Genomic DNA, 25,140 nt, shown 5'->3' with positions numbered 1-25,140 from the left:
AGGGCGAGATGCCATGATCTTGGCTTTCTTAATGTTAAGTTTCAACCCAAGTTTTGCATTCTCCTTTTTCACTCATAACAAGAGGCTCTTTAGTTCCTCTTCACTTTCTGCCATTAGAGTGGTATAATCTGCATATCTTAGGTTGTTGATATTTCTCCCGGCAATCTTAATTCCAACTTTTGATTCATCTAGTCCTGCCTTTCTCATGATGTGCTCTGCATATAAGTTAAACAGGCAGGGTGACAGTATACAGCCTTACCGGACTCCTTTCCCAATCTGGAACCTATCTGTGGTTCCATCTCCAGTTCTCACTGTTGCTTCTTGACCCACATGTAAGTTTCTCAAGAGACAAATAAGATGGTCTGGTACTCCCATCTCTTTAAGAACTTGCCACAGTTTGTTATGATCCACACAATCAAATGCTTTAGCATAGTCAATGAAATAGAAGTAGATGTTTTTCTGGACTCCCTAGCCTTCTCCATGATCCAGCATATGTTGGCAATTTGATCTCTAGTTCCTCTGCCTCTTCAAAATCCTCCCTGTACTTCTGGTAGTTCTCGATCCACATACTGCTGGAGTCTAGCTTGTAGGATTTTACTAGCATGAGAAATGAGTGCAATGGTGCGGTAGTTTGAACATTCTTTGGCACTGCCTTTCTTTGGAATTGGAATGTAAACTGATCTTTTCCAATCCTGTGGCCACTGTTGAGTTTTCCAAATTTGCTGGCAAATTGAGTGTAGCACTTTCACTGCATCATCTTTTAAGATTTTGAATAGCTCAGCTGGAATACTGTCACCTCCACTAGCTTTGTTGTTGCTCAGCTTTTCTAAAGCCCACTTCACTTCACATTCTAGGATGTCTGGCTCAAGGTCAGTGACCACCTCATCGTGGTTATCAGGGACGTTATGCTTGTCCTTGTATAGTTCTTCTGTGTAGTTTTTCCACCTCTTCTTAATCTTTTCTGCCTCTGTTAGGTCCCTGCCATTTTGGTCCTTCATCATGCCCATTTTTGCATTAAACGTTCCCTTCATCTCTCCAATTTTCTTGAAGAGATCCCTAGTCCTCCCTATTCTATTATTTTCTTCTATTTCTTTGCACTGTTTATTTAAGAAGGCATTCTTATCTCTTCTAGCTATTCTCTGTAATTCTGCATTCAACTGGGTGTATCTTTCTTTTTCTCCCTTGCCTTTCACTTCCCTCCTTTCCTCAGCTATTTGCAAAGCTTCCTCAGACAGCCATTTTGCTTTCTTGCATTTTTTTTTCTTTGGGATGGTTTTAGTTGCTACTTCTTGTACAATGTTGCGAACCTCTGTCCATAGTTCTTCAGGCACTCTGTCTATCAGATCTAATTCCTTAAATCTACTTGTCACCTCTACTGAATATTTGTCAGGGATATGATTTACATCATATATGAGTGGCCTAGTGCTTTTCCCTACTTTCTTCAGTTTAAGCCTAAATTGTGCAACAAGAAGCTCATGGTCTGAGCCACAGTCAGCTCCTGGTCTTGTTTTTACTGACTGTATAGAGCTTCTCCATCTTTGGCTGCAGAGCATGTAGGCAATCTGATTTCTGTGTTGACCGTCTGGTGATGTCCATGTGTAGAGCCGACTCTCGGGTTGTTGGAAAAGAGTGTTTGCTATGACCATCGTATTCTCTTGACAAAATTCTATCAGCCTGTGCCCTGCTTCATTTTGTACTCCAAGGCCACACTTGCCTATTAACTTTTGGCTTCCTACTTTAGCATTCCAATCCCCCATGATGATAAGGACATCATTTTTTGGTGTTAGTTCTATAAGGTGCTGTAGGGCTTCATAGAACCGGTCAATTTCATCCTCTTCAGCACTGGTGGTTGGGACACAGACTTGGAGTACTGTGATATTGAATGGTTTGCTTTGGATTCGAACTGAGATCATTCTGTCATTTTGAGGATTGTATCCCAGTATTGCTTTTTCTACTCTTTTATTGACTATGAAGGCTACTTCATTTCTTCTGAGGGATTCTTGCCCGCAGTAGAATACCTGATGGTCATCTGAATTAAATTCACCCATTCCTGTCCATGTTAGTTCGCTGATACCTAAGATGTCGATGTTCAGTCTTGTCATCTCTTGTTTGACCACGTCCAGCTTTCCTTAATTCATGGATCTTACATTCCAGGTTCCTATGGAGAAAAAATCTTTACAGCATCTGACTTTCCTTTCACCACCAGACACATCCACAGCTGAGCGTCCTTTTGGCTTTGGCCCAGTCACTTCATTCTTTCTGGTGCTACTAGTACTAGCCCTCTGCTCTTCCCCAGTAGCATATTTAATGCCTTCCAACCTGAGGGGCTGATCTTTCAGCATCATATCTTTTTTTTTCTTTTGGTACTGTCCATGTGGTTTTCATGGCAAAGATACTGGAGTGGGTTGCCTGTGTCTAGTCTCCTTTAAACATCCAAGATACAAAAGTAATTTCATTAATATTAATTTGAGAATAAAATCATATCTATTAGACATTTTAAGTTTCCCTGTGGTTCTAAGAGAAAAATAGTCTTAACTAAGGATATCTTGTATAGCAACACTGGAAAGTCCCTGAGTGCTAGTATACATAAATTTTTTATGACTTGGTGAATTTAAATTTAAATGTTTTAGAAAATATCATAGGGTAGGAAGAGACTTTGGAGGTCTTCTAGTCCAACCTCCTGCTAGAGCAGGAGACCTTATACCAGTCTAGATAAATTGTTGTCCAATCTCTTTTTGAAAAACTCCAGTTTTCAAGAAGAGAAGCTGACCATGTCCTGTTTCTCTTTCTCTTTAGGTAATACCTTAGTCAATTAGTGGCACTGATAATGCTACAGTTTCTAATATGAAATGCTTATAACCCTGTAACATATAACATATACACGTGCAAACATTATTCATGCAACTTTCCAAACTGTTTAAAGTTAAGTAGAACAGGGGTCTCCAACTCCATGCTGGCTGGAGAATCCTGGAAGTTGCAGTCCACCGGTCTTAAAGTTGCCAACACACACACACACACACACACACACACACACACACAAATTTGCCCTTGGTTCCAGGCTAAACTTTGGATGCAGCTCAATATTGGTTTCCAGAAGGCATGCAATTTTCATAACTATTGAACATAAAACAACTCACAAAAAGAACTCAATGTTCTAAACCACATATACTTTAATATATCTTTTTCAGTGTTTATTGAATGCCATAAAAATTCTTCCAGAAATTGAATGAATTTCTGTTCATCTTTCCAACCAAAAGTAATGTCATAGTCAAAAGGTTGACTGCCAGTTTCCCACTAACCAACCAACATAGTTCTGACCACAGGCCTTCCCTGTAGTACAGAGCAGGTGCAAGGCAGCAAATGATACCTGCAGAACAAACAGATGATATAGTCCCTGAACTTCTAGAAAACCCTATTGTTCCTGTGTGAATAAATAATGGATATGTAAAAATCATTTTCTTCTTTTATACCTTTTGCTGCTTACATTTTCAAATTTGCACATTTCCTGAGAACAGAATGATCCTCCAATTTGGGGTTGTGGCTTTTTTTAGGGTTATGTTTTTCATACTGAAACATGGGATGAGATCATTAGATATATTGAGGTGGAGCTCTAGCAAATTACACATTTATATAATAGTTGCAGGAGCAGCTATTAGCAGCACTTGCAAAAGGCATGCAGTGAAGTTTTGCCACTCTTGTTTAATTACCTCTGCAGTAGAAACATTCTATCTCATTTCTCTATAGTAGACTTATATTTTTCTAGTGCTTTTCAGCATTCTCAAGCAACCTGTAGAATTCTGAACTAGTCCATACTCTTGCTCATTTTGCCCTATTTTCTAAAATGGAGAAGTGTCCATGGAAGATATAAAATAGAACATAATGACAAAAGGACTCTTTGTTGATCCATACATTGGCCAGAAGAAGAATATGTGAAATGTGATTGATTTACTCTTTCCTGGCTGAAAGAGCGTGTATATAAAAATTGTAATTCAGAATTGGGATTGGTTTTGCCTTTTTGCTTTTTCCCTTCCAAAAACTTAAAATAAATGTTTCCTCACATCACAAATTCATACACTTGAATGATTGATTCAGCGAAATATGCCATGAAGAGAATCAATAGTCAGGGGAAGTTGGGTATTTAATTCAACGGATTGTGATTGAAGTAACTGGGGTCCATTTACAAGGGCTTGTGGGCATGCTTGTTTCCCCAAGTTATATAATAGTCCTGGAAATGGGAGCAACTAGTAGAGCCCAAGGACCAATAACAGCTCATACAGATTTCCTTTTCACATTTGCTACCCAATTTCTATGGCAGCAACTGTATTCTTTCTGTGAAATTCACCTTTTTGTGGCATTTCCACACAAAGTTTTTGTGCAAGCTGGAAAATAACTTTAAGCTTCCAAATATCCAGAGTGTCACCAGTGTTGAAGAACTGTTTTATTTTCAGCTTGGCTGCAGTAAAGCTAGCGCTTCAGCAGAGTTGGTTTTTGAAAAACTATAGCTGTCAGACTTGTTCCACTTGGTCCCTCAGAAAAGCAAGACTCTTGAACCCATTAAGTTGAATCAAAAGAATTTTTACTGAGCAAAACTGAATGCAGTAAAGTCAGGCAGAATCTGAAGGTCCTGCACAAAGTGTAACACAATTCTTTTGGTTTCCCAATCTCAACCCCCCAACCGGCAGCCAATGCAATGCCAAGAAAATATTTTGAGAATGCTGTAGTGTTAGGCAGATAACAGTTCATACTCAGGGTACGATGGCCTTGGAACTGGGCAAAAACTGGCTAGTCCCCCTTCCTAATTTGCAAGCAAACAGCAGAAACAGAAAAATCACAAGCATGCCCTCATTCCCCCTTAGCATAATGGCAGGAAATCAAAATATGACAGTGGACCTGACAATAGCACCATTTCCCCATTCTCTAGCCTCATCCATTCTCCAAGTTCCTGTACTTCCGATCCATGATGGAAAGGGGCAGCTTAAGCATTTTGTAGCTTGGGCACAATTACCCAAATAATTCATCAGTATGGAGACTGGCAAGACTTTGTCCTCTGTAGTGAATTTAACATGGAATTCAAGGAGAGGCCTCTATGGTTAATGTCTTTTGTCAGTTTCCCCCTTCTCTTCAGCACCAGTTGCAAAAATGAGAAGTGTGCAGGAATTCTGTGGCCATGGAGGTTGGAGGTGGGATGGTTATTTATTTATCTGTCTGTCTGTCTGTCTATCTGTCTATCTATCTATCTATCTATCTATCTATCTATCTATCTATCTATCTATCTATCTATCTATCACTTTTATTATTTTTACATATGATCCAAGACAGTGAACATATCTAACATCTCTCTCCTATTTTCCCCACAATAACAACCCTATGAGATGAGTTGGGCTGAGTGACTGGCACAATGTCACCCAGCTGGCTTTTATAGCTAAGATAGAACTAGAACTCATGGTCTCCCACTTTCTAGACTAATGCCTTAACCACTAGACAAATTGGCCTAGTTTCATCCATGGAAGTGATGTTAACCTTGGCTTTCAAATACTTCTGGGGAGGTTAGAGATTGAAATGGTAGAAGCATGAAAGTGGTTACAATGACTCATATTCATTGTTTCCCATTCCACAGCCTGAAGTCTTGGTGCCCAATCCTTAGGCTCAATGGAACAATGACTTGAACTGATACTACAAGGTTTATATTTTTATTTGACTCTTTAGGGGATACAAATTCCTTTTTTTAAAGCATTTGTTTTCTTCTTGGCCATGTGACCATTTTTTAAAAATGAAAGTTAGTCAGACACTTCTAAAAATTGCTCTGTAACAAATGTCCAAAATCATTGTTAAAAAAACTACCAGGTTTGCCTGGTTCAAACTTACGTTGTTGGTTAGCTAAATAAATCTGTATGTAGCATGAACCAAAGGTTCAGAATCAAAAACAATGAGAGACTAAATAAATTGCCATACATCCAGCCTCAGTGGAAAGTACTTTCACACATTTTCTGAACTGTTTTCAGACATGTATGCATTTCATTGGCCTTATCCCACTGAAATGAATTCTAGTTTTATAATTATTTACCTTTGATGGCTTGTTCATGGATATGTAGCAAGCAAAAAGTGATGGATGTTAATATGTACATTGGCCCTAAAATAAACCAATCAGGACTGAATCATCACACATTTATTTATTTATTTATTTATTTATTTATTTAATTACATTTATATACCGCCCTTTCCCGAAGGACTCAGGGCGGTTTACAGGGTAATTAAAAACTTTTACTTCTCTCCTTTTTAAATGTGTGATCTTGTGACACATTATGAAGGGAAGGGAAGGGAAGGAGAAAGAGCACAGAGTTGTTGGAAGTTGGGGAGTATATAAATTCAATACATTATTATGATGATGATCACAGTCAACTAGATATTTTAATTGGATTTGGTACTTTTGTCCATTGAGTCCTTTCCAAGGACCTGGGATAGGCAGATATTATTTGATGATGTTAAAGGTATTGTTGCAGATTATAAGCTTTTCTAAGTAAAGCTGCCTTTTGCAATTGACTAATGGTGACTTTGTCAATGTCAATGGTATTCAAGTGGTGCTCTGATTGTTCTGGGATTTCACATAAGGCACCCATTACTATTAGTACTGTCTGCTTTCTTTTGCCACTGTATTTGCGGGTCTCTGTATTTTGTGATTTTCTCCAGTTCTTTGTTTTTTATTATGCTGTTGCCAGGTACTGCAATATCCATTTTCTTATTAACAGCTATTAAGTCATGGGTGTTAAGTATCAGGTGCTTGTATGTGTCATGGTTCCGACAAATGTTACTCTTCAAAGAACTTCGAGGCATTGTTTACCTTAAAGAACCTTTATTCATGGCATCAGCACGTACATGGTTGAAGCCAAAATCTGAATTCTCCTCCCCTAAACACATAATAAAAGCACAATTTCCTCCTCTAATTAACAGTCATAAATCACATTCTCCAATTAGTTTGAAATGCCAACCTTCCTTCCAGTTCTCCAACCCACCATTCCTTATCATCTCTTATTTCAAACAGCCTTGAAAAAAACACTCTACTAGAGGTTGTTATGTCTAACTAATTCCCATACACATTCTTCCTTCTCCCCCCCCCCCAGCATCATCTAATTCTAACTCTAAAAGTAGCACACAAGTTAAGAGGGAAATGGCTGTATTTTCATATATTGTCAAAGCAAGAACATCTGATGTTAACAGCATTAACATTATGTCTGAATTCTAAAGTTTCAGAGCACTTTAGTTTCTTCATTTTCTATTACTTTGTCTATTATTATTATTATTATTATTATTATTATTATTATTATTATTATTATTATTATTATTATTATTATTATTATTATTATTATTATTCCCTCATGGATATCCCAATGTCATAGGTGAGGGGCTTGTGATGCTTTGATGCTTATTATTATGGTTGGTTGTGCAGGCAGCCAGATGTTTAGACTAGATTTGATATTTTTGTCCACTATGTCCTGGTACTATTAACTAAGCTGAAAGAAAAGTTATGGATCTACTAGCGTTTGTTCCTTGCTAGAGCTAAGAATAGCAGGTAGGGAAGAGACCAAAATCTTCTAAATCTAAATCCTGACTCTTCTCTGCATTTTCACTTGCACTACTATTTCATTATGGCTGCCTGACTGTAAGTAGAGCTTCTTTACAATATATACGTCCATCATGCTGCTTGCACTTTTTCTTAGTCTCCAAAAAAGTGATGAACCATGTCATTTTAAAAACTTAAAAATGACTGCTTAGATCAGATTATTTGAACAGATTACCGGTATTTGAATCATTCCAGTTCTATTAAATGTTCCCAGCTGCATTTGAAATTCTCTTTGTCCCTTTACAATCTATGTGAGATTATTAGAGTATTGGAATTGTAAAAAAAAAATCATATTCCTAATGCTGTTTCTGAAAAAAGTGTTTGGTATTCTTTATAGAGAAAGAATACTGTTGACTGAATATAACAGAACTATCAGTAGTGCTTTCTTAAAATATATTTTAGGGCCAGACTGAAAATATTTCTTTTTTCCCCAATGAAGTATGTCAAAGTAAACAGGGGGTTAAGTATTGCGCTAAAAAAATATTCCAGCTAATTCTTTCCTGTGCTGGAAAAAAAGAGAAGAAGAAACCAATAGCTAGAATCCACAAACCGTTCCTGCTGTATGGAAGTTTCATTCTGAATGAACAGGATGCCAAATGTCACAATCTCAATGGAAATTATTTTGCACTCTTGGACTCAGTTGCATGACCACTTATTTTCATTTTTCTCTATGCACATTAATATACTGCATTTTGCATTTAACAAAGTTATAATATATAAAAGGTATGGTTGAGTGTTGAATTTTCTAAAAAAAAAAACCTAGTTTTGATTGCAGCACTACAGCTGGCTAGAAGAGCAGCATCAACATTGCTCTTGAGTTGGCACAGACCTATTAGAATAGAATAGAACTGGAAGGGACCTTGGAGGTCTTCTAGTCCAGCCCCCTGCTCAAGCAGGAGAACTTATACCATCTCAGACAAGTGACTGTATAGCCTCTTCTTAAAAATCTCCACTGATGGAGCACATGTGATTTCTGGAGGCAAGTTGTTCCACTGGTTAATTGTCCTCACTGTCAGGAAGTTTCTCCTTAATTCCAGGTTGCTTCTCTCTTTGATCAGTTTCCAACCATAGTTTCTTGTCCTGCCCTCTGGTGCTTTGGAGAATAACGTGACCCCTCTTCTTTGTGGCAGCACCTCAAATACTGGAACACTGCTATCATGTCTTCCTATTTCTTCTTTTCTTTAGACTAGCCAAACCCAAGTCCTGCAGCCATTCCGTATGTTTTAATTTCCAGGCCTTTGATCATCTTAGTTGCTCTTCTTTGAATTTTTTCCAAACTCTCAACATCTTTTTTGTGATATGGTGACCAAAATTGGCTGCAGTATTCCAGGTGTGGTCTTACTAGGGTTTTATAAAGTGGTATTAATATTTTGTGTGATCTTGATTCTATGCTTCTGTTTATACAACCCAGGATTATATTAGCTTTTTTGGCTGCTGCTGCACACTGCTGGCTCATAGTCAAGTGATCGTCTACTAGGACTCCAAGGTCTCTCTCACATTTACTGTTTTTAAGCCAGGTCTCACCTAATCTGTACTTGAAACTTTGATTTTTCCTGCCTAAATATAAAACTGTGCTTTCCTCCACATTGAAATTCATTGTGTTGGATATTCTTCAAGAACATACCATTTGCTAGGATGTTTATCGCTATTCCATTCATTGGTGAGTCATAGGCAGCTCTAAGTGTGTTGGGCATCACTATTTCTAATAGAAGAATCCTGTGGCTTACTACACATAAAAATAAGGACTTATCCCTATTTTTGCCTTTATGGTCTTTGCTTTCTTATTCAGCAAAAGCTGTAACTTATCAGTCTCTTTACAGTAGCCCACTGCACATCTGCAATTGTTCATTTTGACAGGATTTTAAGCTATGTGTCTGGAAGGCATGGTTATTTTGAATTAATAATCATGATTTTCTTAAGAGAATGCCAAATACATTTTCCTGACAGATTCCCAGTTTGTCCTCCAGTACAACTGTGGATCACACATAACCAAGGCTGTAAATTCATTTGGGGTAGATATTTAAAGAGGTGTTGACAAATAACATTTAAATAAATACTCTGAGAACAAACATGTGCACTGTAAAAACAATGAGATAAACTGTAGGCAAAATTGGAAGGAGGATCCTTAATCTATGTTGATACTTACTATACAGGTTTTTGTACATTGAAAAACAGCCCTACCTTTGAATATTGAAGGCTGGGTTCTTCGTGAAAGAGACCACCTTTTTTGTTGGTAACTTGTTGTTTTTCAAGTAAATAAGCCACCAAGTGCAATTCCTGGTCTGGGTTTCCCTTTCTGTCACTTCTCCATAATTCTTTTTATTTCAGTTGGGCTCTCAGCTGTCTACTGCTTCCTCTTTTTCCTGCATTCCTATATTTCATTATTTGCAGCTTCTTCCTCTTCAGCAATATGAGGAGGATGTGGAAACCCAGTTGTATTATGAACTGCAAATCAACCTCCAGTATCTGAGAGTGGCTGCTATTGAAAGTTAATGCTTTGTCTGCATCAAAGAGAAAATAGTGTATAAAAGTCAAATGAAGGAATCAGGCCATTGCAAAATGTATAAATCTTTCATGGCACAGGGCCTGGTTATTTGAGCAACTGCCAGCTTCCTTGATGTCACCTCAAGTGGATAGGTTTTATTTTATTTTATTTATTTTATTTTATTTTATTTTATTTTATTTTATTTTATTTTATTTTATTATTTTATTATTTTATTTATTTTATTTTATTTTATTTTATTTTATTTTATTTTATTTTATTTTATTTTATTATTTTATTTTATTTTATTTTATTTTATTTTATTTTATTTTATTTTATTTTATTTTATTATTTTATTTTATTATTTTATTTTATTTTATTTTATTTTATTTTATTTTATTTTATTTTATTTTATTTTATTTTATTTTATTTTATTTTATTTTATTTTATTTTATTTTATTTTATTTTATTTTAATCCCATTTATATCCCGCCCTTCTCCGAAGACTCAGGGCGGCCCACAATTTAAGCACAAACCAATGTGCTTAGCAATAGCCTTCATTCTATGTATATGCCTGCTTATTAGGGCTTTCCCCCCCCAGCGGCATTATTACAAAGTCAGCTTATTGCCCCCAACAATCTGGGTCCTCATTTTACCTACCTCAGAAGGATGGAAGGCTGAGTCAACCTTGAGACTGGTGGGATGCGAACCTGCACTAATTGCAGGCAGCTGGTGTTACTTAAGGAGGCATTAGCCCACTGCTCCACCAAGGCTCCACCAAGGTTGGCATGCTCCAGGTTCATTCAATTAAACAATCTCATCTATCAGGATCCAGGAAACATGTCTTCCCTGCTACATCTGCCCTCTTGAATGAGGTTCCTCTTGCGATCTGGATGGCTCCAACCCTTAAAATACCCTTATAATGTTCCAAAGGGCCTTGAAGACCTGGCCCTTCTCCCAGGAGCCCTCTTTGTTGGAAGTTAGTTGTGGTGGGATGTTGCAGTGTTTGCCAGATTCCTCATCTTGCTTCCTCATTCTTTCTTTTTTTCTTTGTCTGAATCTGATTCTATTGTTGGTTTGTTTTTGTTATATTGTGTCTATGTTGTTTTGATACACTGCAATCCACTCAGATTAATTTGGAATTAGACAACAAATCTTTATTATGGTCATATACCAGCAAGAGGAAAGCATCATGTTAAATACATTATACATAATAAATAAATAAATCCATCATGTGTTTTTGCTGAAGTTCTCTTGTTCTCCTTTTATCAATAGGAGATGAAGAGTTTACTTCTATTTGTGTCATTGGCTGTTGTTCAGAAGATTTTGCTCTTGAGAAAGATTACAAAATGACAGCAAATGCTGAAGCATGGAATTAAATATTAGTCTTATATTTCCTAGATTCAATGAGTAAGCAAGAAAAAAAATCTCAAGTTCTGTCTCTCTAACAGAGATCTACCAAATATTTTTGGAATGGATTCTTCTGCTATTCCTCCTCTTGGAGCTACAGTAATCAAGAAAATTTAATGAAATTAATACCTGAGAGTAAACAAAAATTATTGCCTCCAGTACTAATGCTAATCAACTCTTGTTTGCACATTTGGCCTAAAGCATTTTAATGTCTGAGATGTTTGGTTATTAACAATTCAACTAATTGAAAGATCAAAGAATTATAAAAGATGAAGAGTTATCTCTTTCTCCTATCAGAAAACTTCTTGCTGAGGCAGAGCAATATTGTCAAGCACTTGCCTGGACATATTTAAAATAGCTTTGTCTTTTCCTATATGACTGCTAAAGAATCCTGGGAAAAGTAGGGCTGCTTAAAAAAGTTGAGACTGTTTGCATCCCTGGAAACATTTTTCCTGGTTTAGGAAAAGAGTTGTAGTCCAGGCTGCAAAACAATAATTTGGGGAACCTTTCCCTCACTCTACTTTCTGCCATCTGAATTAAGAGCCCTCTACAATAGTATATTCACTCTTATCAGCAAGTGCATTCTTAATCCTTCTAGCAGTTTCAGATCCCCTGATAAATACTATTCTTGAGCTTGATTTTCCCTGCTTACATAGAGAGAACATATCAGATTCTTTTCTTAATCCAATTCTGACATTGGGTCTCAAGTGAGATATCACTCTCTTAGCAATATGCACATAGGGAGGTTTTAAGACTATTCCAATAAGGGATGTGGTGGCTCAGTGGGTTGGGACACTGAGCCTGTCAATCAGAAGGTCAGCAGTTTGGCGGGTTGAATCCCGAGTGCCTGTTACTCATCCCAGCTTCTGCCAACCTAGCAGTTCGAAAGCACGTAAAAATGCAAGTAGAAAAATAGGGACCACTACAGTGGGAAGGTAACAGCGTTCCATGCACCTTTGGCGTCTAGTCATGCCAACGACATGACCATGGAGACGTCCTCGGACAAGCGCTGGCTCTTCAGCTTTGAAACGGAGATGAGCACCGGCCCCTAGAGTCGGAAACGACTAGCACGCATGTGCGGGGGAACATTTACCTTTTAAGACTATTCCCTCCAAACATGGTTAGAGCTTCTGGGAAAAATAACTGTCTGCAAAACTGCTCTATCATGCTTTAATGAAATCTCTTAGTAGAAATGTATATGTAGGAAGAATAAACAGCTTGATGGCCAGACATCTTTTCCTTCCTATCAACAAAATAAATTTCAATTGAAAACACAGAAGGAGAGGCAATAGAACTACCATTTAGATTTTCCTCTTTCTATATAGAATGGAAGCAAAGAGATTTATTTTACTTGAGCATCTTTTATATTTCAGGTGCAAGGATAAGTGATGAAGTGATCACATAGTAGAGCAAACAAAGTGCTCTGAAGGTTTGGGAGTAGAAACAATGCCAAGTGAAAATGTCCAAGCCATCTCAAGCTGATGAGGAAGAAAAGGCTAAGGGGAGAAAGGGGAAGTACTATGGAGAAAGGAAGAAAACCAACAAAAGCCCAGAATTGCTGTCTTTGTGGATGTTGCACAGGAGAGAGAGAAGCAATAGGTTGAGATTTCCAGTTAAGTTAGATGGGGGAAGGAGTGATTTGCTGGCTCAGCTGTGCTCTCTTGTTCCCTAGGGGACTTGATATTCTTAGCTTCCATTTCAATACAGCTCTTTGTCAGCTCTTTGGCTCTGCTGTCCTCTATGGCCTTCCAGAATCTATATGGAAGCAACTCATATTCAGAACTTTAGGAAACAAAAGTCAATTTTGATCAGCTGTTGCCTACTCCCTTTTAAAATGTGATGAAGGGAGAGGGGAAACAGAACTAAGCAAAATGAATAGTTAGATGATAATTAATCATAGAAAATCACAATCACTGAATCATTATGATAATATAGCCTTCCTTACCTTTCAGCAATTGTACGGACACAAGCCACAGATTTCAAAACTTCACAGCTTTTCAAATAGGGTTTAGAAAACATACACTCCAAAAGAAATATTAAAAAGATAAAATTGGTAGACAGCATCTTGCAGCTTGCTAGTGTGTTTTGTGATAAATGTGTACTCACTATGGAAGCCATTTTGTAAATGAATAACCTTCTACCCATCCCTGGCAGCTATTTCTTTGTATATCTCACAACATACAGTATTTTCAAATATAAAATTGTTCAGTAGCACAAAGCATTGATTGGCTTCAGTCTAAATCACTGTGGATGCTTTGGAATGAACAGGTTTAGATTGCAGAGGGAAGTTTGCCTATTTAGGCCTTGTTGAACTGGATCCATGAGAACCTTATATTGCTCATGTAAATTTTCCAGTTTTTAAATTAAACTTGGGTACAATAGCATTGTATTCCAATAGTTTGTCTGATGTTTCCCCCCACAAATGTTTGCTCAAATCTTGTCATCAACTTACTGCCAAATAAATATTGGAACATTATGTTCATAATTTATAATTCTTCTTAATATAAGCACAGTTAGAAAGAAAATAAGCTACCGTTCCTGATTGGTGGTCTTATATTTGATGTTTAATTCCAGTTTCAAATCACCAGCCTCTGCAATTGGTTGTGCTCATTTCTTTGATTGTTCAGGGGGAGATTTGTTTATTTTGGGGAGAAAGTTTTTTTTCTTTTAGCAGTCTTAATAGTTATTTAGAATTCAACTTCTAGGCAAAGAAGGATTTAATACATTAAGCTGAATTGCTGTTTCTTTAATCAATTAGAAAAAATCCAGAGTTTCCTGAAAAGATTAACATGAACTTATTAAAACTCTTTGTAACATCCCCTGCATATGTATAATTCATCAACTCTTCCAGGAATTTTACAGTGATAAAAAGATCTACAGATGGAGTCCTAGTGGACAATCACTTAAACATGAGTCAGCAGTGTATGGCAGCAGTGAAAAAAGCTAATGCAATCCTTGGTTGCATAAACAGAGGCATAGAATAAAAATCACATAAAGTATTGGTATTGCTTTATAAAGCCATAGTAAGGTCACATCTGTAATACTGCATCAGTTTTGGTCATCATATTACAAAAGATGTTCAGACCTTGGAAAAAGTACAAAGAAGAGAAACTAAGATGATTAAAGGCCTGGAGACTAAAACATATGAAGAACGGTTGCAAGATTTGGGAATGGCCAGTCTATAGAAAAGAAGGACTAGTGGGGACATAGTGGTATTCCAGTATTTGAGAGGCTGCCACAAGGAGGGGGTCTATTTATTTTCCAAAGCATAAGAAGGCAAGACAAGAAACAAAGGATGGAAACTAATCAAGGAGAGAAGCAACCTAGAATTAAGGAGAAACTTCCTGTAAGAACCTGCCTCAGCTAATTCTTCCAAGAAAGCAGAACTCTTGAAACTGGCATTGTTTCAAGCAGGAACTTTTATTGAGAGTTAGTGATAGCAGGAGAGCAAAGCAAGATCTAAAGATTTCCCACAAAATTTCTACATTAAACCTTTCGTTCACACAAACCCCACCCCAGAGCCCAACTGTCAAGTTCACGTCCAGCCAATCCACAGGTGTGAAGTTGTTATGGGAATTGGAGCTGATAAGGGATGGTTCCCAGGCTCTTCACCAGATCTTGCAAAGGAGTGGAGATAAGGCAGATGCCCCCTGGCACATTCCTTTCCCCTTTTCACATCCAAAGAGATATATTAAAGTTTAGAAAGAATGAAGTAGAGGAAATACATCCATTAGCCCCCTCTCCCAGCACAGCAAGCCTCCCCCTCCCCCTAGAACGGCAAACCCCTGAAAAGAAACATTGAAGGGATTCTAACATGCTTCCCCCCTTAAAGGAAGGAGAAGTCTACCTGGAGAGACAAAAATTAATAAAGTAGGGAGAAAAAAAGATAATAGGTTAATCAGGTTTGTTTGGGTAACAAGCATGAAACCATTTGAGCAGTTTGGGTGCTTTAACATGTTTTTTTGAACCTGTTCATTTTGAGAGGTATTTTGTAGCCCCATGGTATTTGCATAAATCTAAGATCTCCTTAATTGTTGTTGTTCACCCTCTACCATGAGGTGCAGGGGAGCTACGGGCTTTAAAGGAGAGGTTATTTTATTTCAGGTTTTAACAGGCTGCAGTGGAATACAGGGTGGATTTGCCTTAAGGGTTTTGGGAGATCCAGTTCTACTGTGACAGAGTTTATGATGTATTTTATTGGAAACAGACTCACAAATTTGGACCTCAGCTTCTTTGATGGCTGCAATGACTGAAGGAACTTAGTAGACAGGTATACCCAGTCCCCTATTTTGAAATGTTTAGGTTCCACTCTTTTCTTATCTGTCTGAGCCTTATAAGCTGCTCTGGCTTCATCTAAATTTTTTTTTTACTACTGGCCAGGTGTTTAGCAATTGTTTTCCATTCCTCACGGGAAGGGATGGTGGGCTCTTTATTTGGCATTTCAGGCATGGGGTTGAAAACTTGGCCGGTGGCCACTTGAAAAGGAGTGAACCCCATGCTAGAATGGACCACATTATTGTATGCTATTTCAGCAAATAGCAAGAGGTCAGTCCAGTTATCCTGTTAATAGTTAATAAAACATTGTAGGTATTACTTTAGTACCGAGTTCGTTCATTCTGTCCCACCATTGGTTTGAGGATGATGACTAAATGTCAGGCCCTGGTCAAAGCCCAAAAGGTCAAAAAATGTCCTCCAGAACTTTGAGGTAAATTAGACCCCCTGAAAGAGGGGGTTCCATGTAACTGATAGATACGGTGTCTTTCCTTGCTTTCATTTTGCTGCTGCAGGTGACGACATAACCCTCCACATCTTTTTTTATGGAGGGCCACCAAAATAGTTGTTTTATGTAAGTAACATTTTCACGAATACAAAGTGCCCAGCTGCTTTGGAATCATGGTAGATTTGCATAGTCTTTAGTCTCTGGCTGGCTGGCACATACAGTTTCACATGGAACAGAGGCTTTTGTGGCTCAGGAACCAGTCATCTTTGTACAATGCATGTTTGAATTCAGATGTGACAGTGGTGTTTAGTAGGGGTTTACCCTTTAACTGTGGTCTTGTAGTCACTGCTGCTGCTAGCTGCTGCATTGTAAGCATGGGTTTAACTATTTCTGTCTTAACACTGTTATATTTTGGTAACCTAGATAAGGCATCTGCTAGGAAGTTTTTCCCCTTCATGGATTACTGCCTTGTCATGGCGAAGGGGCTTGCATAATTCAATGAAGCTATGAGCTATGCCATGCATGGCCACCCAAGACAGAAAGGTCATAGCAGAGTTCTGACAAAACGTGATCCACTGGAGAAGGAAGTGGCAACCCACTCCAGTATCTTCGCCATGAAAACCACATGGACAGTACAAAAATGCAAAATGATATGATGCTGGAAGATGAGCCCCTCAAATCAGAAGGCATCCAATATGCTACTGGAGAAGAGCAGAGAGCTAGTACTAGTAGCACCAGAAAGAATGAAGTGACTGGGCCAAAGCCAAAAAGAAAGGAAAGTCCAATGCTGTAAAGATTTTCTCTCCATAGGAACCTGGAATGTAAGATCCATAAATCAAGGAAAGCTGGACGTGGTCAAAGAAGAGATGACAAGACTGAACATCGACATCTTAGGTATCAGCGAACTAACATGGACAGGAATGGGTGAATTTAATTCAGATGACCATCAGGTATACTACTGCAGGCAAGAATCCCTCAGAAGAAATGGAGTAGCCTTCATAGTCAATAAAAGAATAGGAAAAGCAATACTGGGATACAATCCTCAAAATGATAGAATGATCTCAGTTCGAACCCAAGGCAAACCATTCAATACCACAGAGATTCAAGTCTATACCCAACCACCAGTGCTGAAGAGGATGAAATTGACCGGTTCTATGAAGCCCTACAGCACCTTATAGAACTAACACCAAAAAATGATGTTCTTATCATCATGGGGGATTGGAATGCTAAAGTAGGAAGCCAAAAGATAACCGGAATAACAGGCAAGTTTGGCCTTGGAGTACAAAATGAAGCAGGGCACAGGCTGATAGAATTTTGTCAAGAGAATACGATTGTCATAGCAAACACTCTTTTCCAACAACCCAAGAGATGGCTTTACACATGGACATCACCAGACGGTCAACACAGAAATCAGATTGACTACGTGCTCTGCAGCCAAAGATGGAGAAGCTCTATACAGTCAGTAAAAACAAGACCAGGAGCTGACTGTGGCTCAGACCATGAGCTTCTCATTGCAAGGTTTAGGCTTAAACTGAAGAAAGTAAGGAAAAGCACTAGGCCACTAAGGTATGAATTAAATCATATCCCTATTGAATATACAGTAGAGGTGACAAATAGATTTAAGGAATTAGATCTGATAGACAGAGTGCCTGAAGAACTATGGATAGAGGTTCACAACATTGTACAACAAGTAGCAACCAAAACCATCTCCCAAAAAAAGAAGTGCAAGAAAGCAAAATGGCTGTCTGAGGAAGCTTTGCAAATAGCTGAGGAAAGGAGGGAAGCAAAAGGCAAGGGAGAAAAAGAAAGATATGCCCAATTGAATGCAGAATTCCAGAGAATAGCTAGAAGAGATAAGAATGCCTTCTTAAATGAACAGTGCAAAGAAATAGAAGAAAACAATAGAACAGGGAGGACCAGAGATCTTTTCAAAAAAATTGGAGAGATGAAGGGAATGTTTAATGCAAAAATGGGCATGATAAAGGACCAAAATGGCAGGGACCTAACAGAGGCAGAAGAGATTAAGAAGAGGTGGAAAAATTACACAGAAGATCTATACAAGAATGAACTTAATGTCCCTGGTAATCACAATGATGTCACTGACCTCGAGCCACACATCCTAGAAGTGAAGTGAAGTGGGCCTTAGAAAAGCTGAGCAACAACAAAGCTAGTGGAGGTGACAGTATTCCAGCTGAGCTATTTAAAATCTTAAGTTCTTAAAGAGATGGGTGTACCAAACGATCTTATTTGTCTCTTGAGAAACCTATATGTGGGCCAGAAAGCAACAGTGAGAACTGGACACAGAACCATTGATTGGTTCAAAATTGGGAAAGGAGTCTGGCAAGGCTGTCGCCCTGCCTATTTAACTTATATGCAAAGCACATCATGAGAAAGGCAGGGCTAGATTAATCAAAAGTTGGAATTAAGATTGCCGGAAGAAATATCAACAACTTAAGATATGGAGATGATACCACTCTAATGGCAGAAAGTGAAGAAGAACTAAAGAGCCTCTTGTTGCAGGTGAAGAAGGAGATTGCAAAAGTTGGGTTGAAACTTAACATTAAGAAAACCAGATCATGGCATCCGGCCCTCTCAATTCCTGGCAAATAGATGGGGAAGAAATGGAGGTAATGACAGATTTTATTTTCCTGGGCTCCAAGATCACCATAGATGGGGACTGTAGCCAAGAAATTAAAAGATGTTTGCTCCTCGGGAGGAAAGACATGGCAAATCTAGACAGCACACTAAAAAGCAGAGACATCATCCTGTCAACAAAAGTGTGTATAGTCAAGGCTATGGTCTTCCCAGTTGCAATGTATGGCAGTGAAAGCTGGACCAGAAGAAAGGCTGAGCGCCAAAGAATTGAAGCCTTTGAACTATGGTGCTGGAGAAGACTCCTGCGAGTCCCTTGGACTGCAAGGCGATCAAACCGGTCAGTCCTGGAGGAGATCAACCCTGACTGCTCTTTAGAAGGCCAGATCCTGAAGCTAAAACTCAAATACTTTGGCCACCAAATGAGAAGGAAGAAGAGCCTAATGCTGGGAAAGGTTGAGGGCAAGAGAAGAAGGGGATGACAGAGAATGAGGTGGCTGGATGGAGTCACTGATGCAGTAGGCGTGAGCTTAACTGGACTCCAGAAGATGGTAGAAGACAGGAAGGCCTGGAGGAACGTTGTCCATAGGGTCTCAATGGGTCGGACACAACTTTGCCGCTAACAAGCTAACAAGGAAGCTTTTCCCATCAGCAGGTAGCATAAAATAAAATTGAACCATTGGAAGTACTGTGCCCATTGGGGACCATTTGGGGGACAGTTTTCTTGGGGTATTCAGCACTTCCAGGTTTTTATGGTCTTCCAGACCTGGAAAGTAATTTTGCTTCCCTCTAAAAAATGCCTCCAGGTGAGAAGAGGCCACCTCACCAAGTAATCCTCATTCTCCCACACTGCCCAGTTTTGTTCTGTCTCAGTTAGCTTTCTTGTGTAAGCACAGGGTTTTAGCTTTCCTTGTTTGTTTTCCTGAAGTAAGACTGCCCCCACCACCACATCGCTTGCCTCAGCTTGAATAATAAATGGCACTCTGGCTCTGGGTGCTTCAGAACTGGCTCCACAGGAAAAAAAAGTCTCTTTAATTTCTTGAATTCAGCTTGGCATTCCATGGTCCACTTTAACAGCTAGCTGGACTTCAGCTTGTCCCGTCCCTTCATTCTCAGTAAGTTTGTGATGGAGAGGGTGATCTATGAGAAGGAGGAGATGAATTGCCTGTAGGAGTTAGCAAAGCCCAGGAAGCTTTGCAGTTGTTTTCTGGTGTATGGAACCTCCCATTCTAGCACAGCCCATACCTTTTCTGAATCCATCTCCACCCTTTCATGCAAATTGCAATAAACCAAATAATCTTCTCTTGGTGAAATTCACACTTTGACAACTTAGCATACAGCTTAGCCACTCAGAGTTTTTTCAAGACCTCTCTGATCAATTTTACATATTCCACTTTAGTTTCCATGTAAATTAAGATATTACCCAGGTACACCAAAACTTCCTTGTATAAGTGCTCGTGAAGCACCTTATTTATCATGAACACAGCACGAGCTCCTTGTAATTCAAAGGAGAATACTTTAAACTGGAAACAGCCAAGGGGACAGTTAAACACAGTCTTCCATTCATCCCCTTCTATAATCCTCTAAGTAAGTCTCCTACAAGTCTAGTTTTGAAAACACCTTCCCTCTCATTTCTTTTCCAGGAGAGACCTCTTCCAAGTCTTCTCCAATCTGTATGGGTTGTGGTTCTGTTTGATATCTGCCTTTTCAGCCATGATGCACCAGTTGTGTAGGTGAACTGGGGCCCCATGGTTGTATAGGTCATTGTATAGGTCTTCATTAAGCCCATCCTGGAAGCAGCTCACTAGGATGTCCTCTGGCCAATTGAGGCAACATGCCAGGTTCTGGAACTCCTCTGTGTACTTGGCTATGGGGTGTCACCCTTGACTGATCATTTTTATGCAATCTCATGTCTTCCTGTTAGCTAAGTGATCTTCAAATCACTATCTCAGGGCTGACATAAAGCGATTGAAATTCTGTAGCTCTGGGGCATTTGAGCTGTGCAGGGTCACCATCACCAGGCGGCATCTCCTTCCAGAGCCAGGGTGATGACCCTGACCCTAGCTTCCTCACTAGGGATGGTTCTTCCATACACCTACATGTAGGTGAGGATGTGGGCAAGGTTTTCCCCATCAAATTTCACTCCCAGGGGGACCAGCTTTGGCTCAAGCTCAGGTTGCAGGATTCTTCCTCTTGTGACTTGAGGAAAGTTGGCTCCAAGGGCCATGGCTGACTGAGGGCAGCTGGGATGGTCACTGCCATGCCAGTGGAGCTCACCACTGCCTCAGTGACTATGGCATCACTTTTGCTTCTCCCAGTCTCTTCGAGTTGTTCCTTACTTCTCCTTCTGTGGCATCCTTTAGGTCCTGGAACGCCTCTACCATGAAATACATTGCCCCCTTCAGGATCTGGTCAGTTGGATCCAGTTCTCCCTCAGCTTCTTCATTGTCACCAAACAATTCCATCTCACACCTCTAGCTTGGCTTTCAGCTGCCTTGGGTGAAGGTTACTTCTGCCCCAGTCTTCCCTTTTCCCCATACCAAACAACCACCTCAGCCTGGCGGATTTCTCCATGGCACCCCTCTCTTCCATCCATCCAAAGGAAGACTTGGGGTGAGTCTTTTTGGCAAGCTCTTCCCCACACTCAGAGTCGTCTGCTCACTGCCCTGGAGCTACATAGTGTGCATAGTCCCCACAGTAGGGCGGATGCCTCTCCAGGTTGACCACTTTGCAGATCTTGCTTAATGTAAGGACCTGCCTCAGCTAATTCTCCCAAGAAAGCAGAACTCTTGAAACTGGCATTGTTTCAAGTAGGAACTTTTATTGAGAGTTAGTGATAGCAGGAGAGCAAAGCAAGTTCTAAAGATTTCCCATGCAAATTGCTACATTAAACCTCTCGTTCACACAAACCCCATCCCAGAGCTCAACTGTCCAGTTTATGTCCAGCCAATCCACAGATGCAAAGTTGTTATGGGAACCGGAGCTGATAAGGGACGGTGCCTAGGCTCTTCACCAGAGTTCACAATGGAGTGGAGATAAGGCAGATGGCCCCTGGCACATTCCTTTCCTCTTTTCACACCCAGAGAGATACATCAAAATTCAGAAAGAACAAAGTAGAGGAAATACATCCATAAGTCCTCCCTCTCAACAGAGCAAGCCTCCCACTAGAATGGCAGAGCCATGAAAAGAGACATTTAAGGGGATTCTGACACTTCCTAACAGTGAGGACAATTAACCAGTGAAACAGCTTGCCTTCAGACGTTGTGGGTGCTAAATCATTCAAGGTTTTTAAGAAGAGACTGGACAGCCACTTGTCTGAAATGATATGGTCTAGAAGACCTCCAGTCGCTTCCAGATCTATTCTGATCAGATCAGGCACCTTGATATTAAAACCAGAGAAACTGTAAACTAAAACATAATCAGTTTTCAACATGTGGCAAATAATATGGCCATTACCAGAAGTGAATATAAGAAATAATTCTTTTCAGACTAAACCCCTCTACTTGTTTTATTAGATAACTTCGTTAGTGAATTCTGGGGATGTAATAAGGGAAAATATATCTTGATTTCAGCAACAAAAACTTGACAAAGTTTAACTTTCTGCTTAGCAAACTAATATGGCATTACTTAAGTGACATGGCATGTTGATATAAAACTGGCTTGAAAAACCCATGGATCATCATCAAAGTAGTGGTAAGTATCATGTGAAATGCCATATAGTTATTGCTTGGCTGCATGAGAAGGACTGGGGTGACATGAAAGCAGTCTTCCAGTACTGAGGGGCTCTCACAGAGAATCTATCTATTCTCCAAAGTACCTGAGGGCAGGATAAGAAGTAACTAGTGGAAGGTCACTAAAGAGAGATACAACCTAGTACTAAGAAGAAATTTCCTGACAGTGAGAATTAATGGCTTCCCACCAGAAATTGTGAGCATCCCATCACTGGATGTTTTCAAGAACAGATTGGACAACCATTTATCTGGAATGATATAAGAGCAGGGGATTGGACTAGAAAATTTCCAAAATCCTTTCTACCTTGTATTATGTTAAATGGTACAAAATTGTGAGATTTTTTTAAAATACCTAGGAGATAAATAAATGAATACAATTCATGACTTTGAGAAAGTTACCTGAAAATTACAAAATAAATATTCAACAAATAAATGCAAAGTTCTTCATTTATCAAACAGAATCGAATGTAGATATATTGAAAGAGGAATAACAATGTATGTGGACAAGTTTTGGAAATAATAGCTGATTATAAGCTGACTATATATCAGTAGTTGGATGTGACTGCAAAATAGACAAACAGCATCTGAGCATTTTTTAGGAAAGATTTAGACACCTTGAAAAAAATCAGAGAAGGGGGATAAGGATGGGTTAGGAAATATGACACTAAGTTCTATAAGGATGTACAGAAGCAATGCAAAATATTTAGTGTTTTTTTAAAAAAAATTGAATGGGGAATTGCACCCTTAAGTACCCAAAAGAATATTGCACAGAAGCCTATTCTCTATCAATATAATCAACATATCTCAGAATAATGGATTTACATTATAGCAGGCATGTCAAAAAAGGGACATGGTGGCTCAGTGGGTAAGGCGCTGAGCTTGCTGATCAGAAGGTCGGCAGTTTGGCGGGTCAAATCCCAAGTGCTGCATAACAGAGTGAGCACCTGTTACTTGTCCCAGCTTCTGCCAACGTAAAAATGCAAGTAGAAAAATAGGGACCACTATGGTGGGAAGGTAACAGCGTTCCATGTGCCTTTGGCATCTAGTTATGCCGGCCACATGACCACGGACACATGCTTGGACAAACGCTGGCTCTTCGGCTTTGAAATGGAGATGAGCACCAGCCCCTAGAGTTGGAAACAACTAGCACTCATGTGCAGGGGAACCTTTACCTTTGCCTTTTTAGGCATGTCAAACTCGTGACGTTACGTGATGTTGTGCAACATATCATGATTTTTTCCCTATTGCTGGCAATAGGGTGGGTGCAGTTTTGGCATGATGCATCCAGCCCATGGGTCTGCAGTTTGGCATGCCTGCATTATAGGAAACAGATTTTGATTTGGGGGAAAAAATATAATAATAAGACAATAGAATTTCCTACATGTTGGGCTCCTCCTATTTAAGTAAAGGCCACGTAACTATCTGGATGATTTGATTTGAACTGCTATATGAAAAATCGTTGTCTAAATTGCCCCCTCCCATTTCATGATTCTAAGTTTTAGCTTCCTTACCCAAAGCAAAAAATTCTTTCCCAGATCCGCCATACTACATCTTGTAAATATTATTTTTGCATTTTAAGTTTTATTTGTACTTCACTTTCCAATTCTACTTACTGTATGATGCTTATAAATGTTTAAATGGTCTTATCTTCCAAGTGAACACACAGTACCAAAGCCCAAAAATTCCCTTTTTTAACAAAAAAATGGTTATCTTACAGTGTAGAAGAAAACCTCACATATGCTAATTAAATAGCTTGATTTTTGTTTATTTTAGAGTGGAATCACTCTAAGCACTTAAACTGTACTGAAAAATTCCTCTTACATTCTTCCAAATATGAAAACACTTCATTAAATATCAAGAGTTTGCATCCCTATTATTCTGTCCTCTATTTACATTATCTCTATGAATAGTGATGCCAGTCTCTTTCATAGAAGCAATGTATGTTATGATTCTTCATCTTGTGCTGCTTGACCACCTTACAATCTAGCATCCTCTTTACCTTCTTTATTGCAGCTGCATATGGGGCTGAAGGCTTTAAGGATTTCCACACCATCATCCCCAAATCTTTTTCTAGTAAGTATTCTGTAGTTGTGATGGCCAGATATTGCTTATATTTTTCATCTGTACATGTAACTTCAGTAACTCATGTATTTCTTGATGTCTTTGTTTTTTTGTTCTTGCCTTTGTCATTTAACTTTTATCTCCTTGTATTTTTTTCAAGCTTACAAATAATGTTAGTGTTACACATAGACAGGGCTTTTTTCTCATAGAACACTCAGAACGGAGTTCTGGCACCTTTTTTGGATGGTACCTTGTAAGGTAGGCAAGGCAGGTTGTATGACATGTGTGAGTTCCGGCACCTTTTTCTTTTACAAAAAAAGCACTGCACATAGATCAGTTAGCGTAGAGAAAAGCCTAATTTATCTATTTGATAGAGGCATATGAAAAAAATACCATTTATATCAAGAGAGAATTAAATGCTTAGTAACATCTACATATAGGGCCCTGTAACCATGTAAATAAAAGAAGGACTTTGAATAGTATATATTTACTTTTCTACATACAGAAGTGCATGGCTAATTGATTAA

At 38.9% G+C, this 25,140-nt stretch overlaps 1 protein-coding gene across 7 annotated transcripts in view; it reads left to right on the top strand.

The window, feature by feature from the left end:
• IKZF1 (IKAROS family zinc finger 1) overlaps window positions 1-25,140 on the top strand; it is a 115,239-nt gene that overhangs the window by 53,991 nt on the left and 36,108 nt on the right. The window lies entirely within an intron of this gene.

The sequence above is a fragment of the Vipera ursinii genome (genome assembly GCF_947247035.1).
Source record: "Vipera ursinii genome assembly, chromosome: Z".
Classification (NCBI taxonomy): Eukaryota; Metazoa; Chordata; class Lepidosauria; order Squamata; family Viperidae; genus Vipera; species Vipera ursinii.
This window is presented reverse-complemented; position numbering and strand designations above follow the sequence as displayed.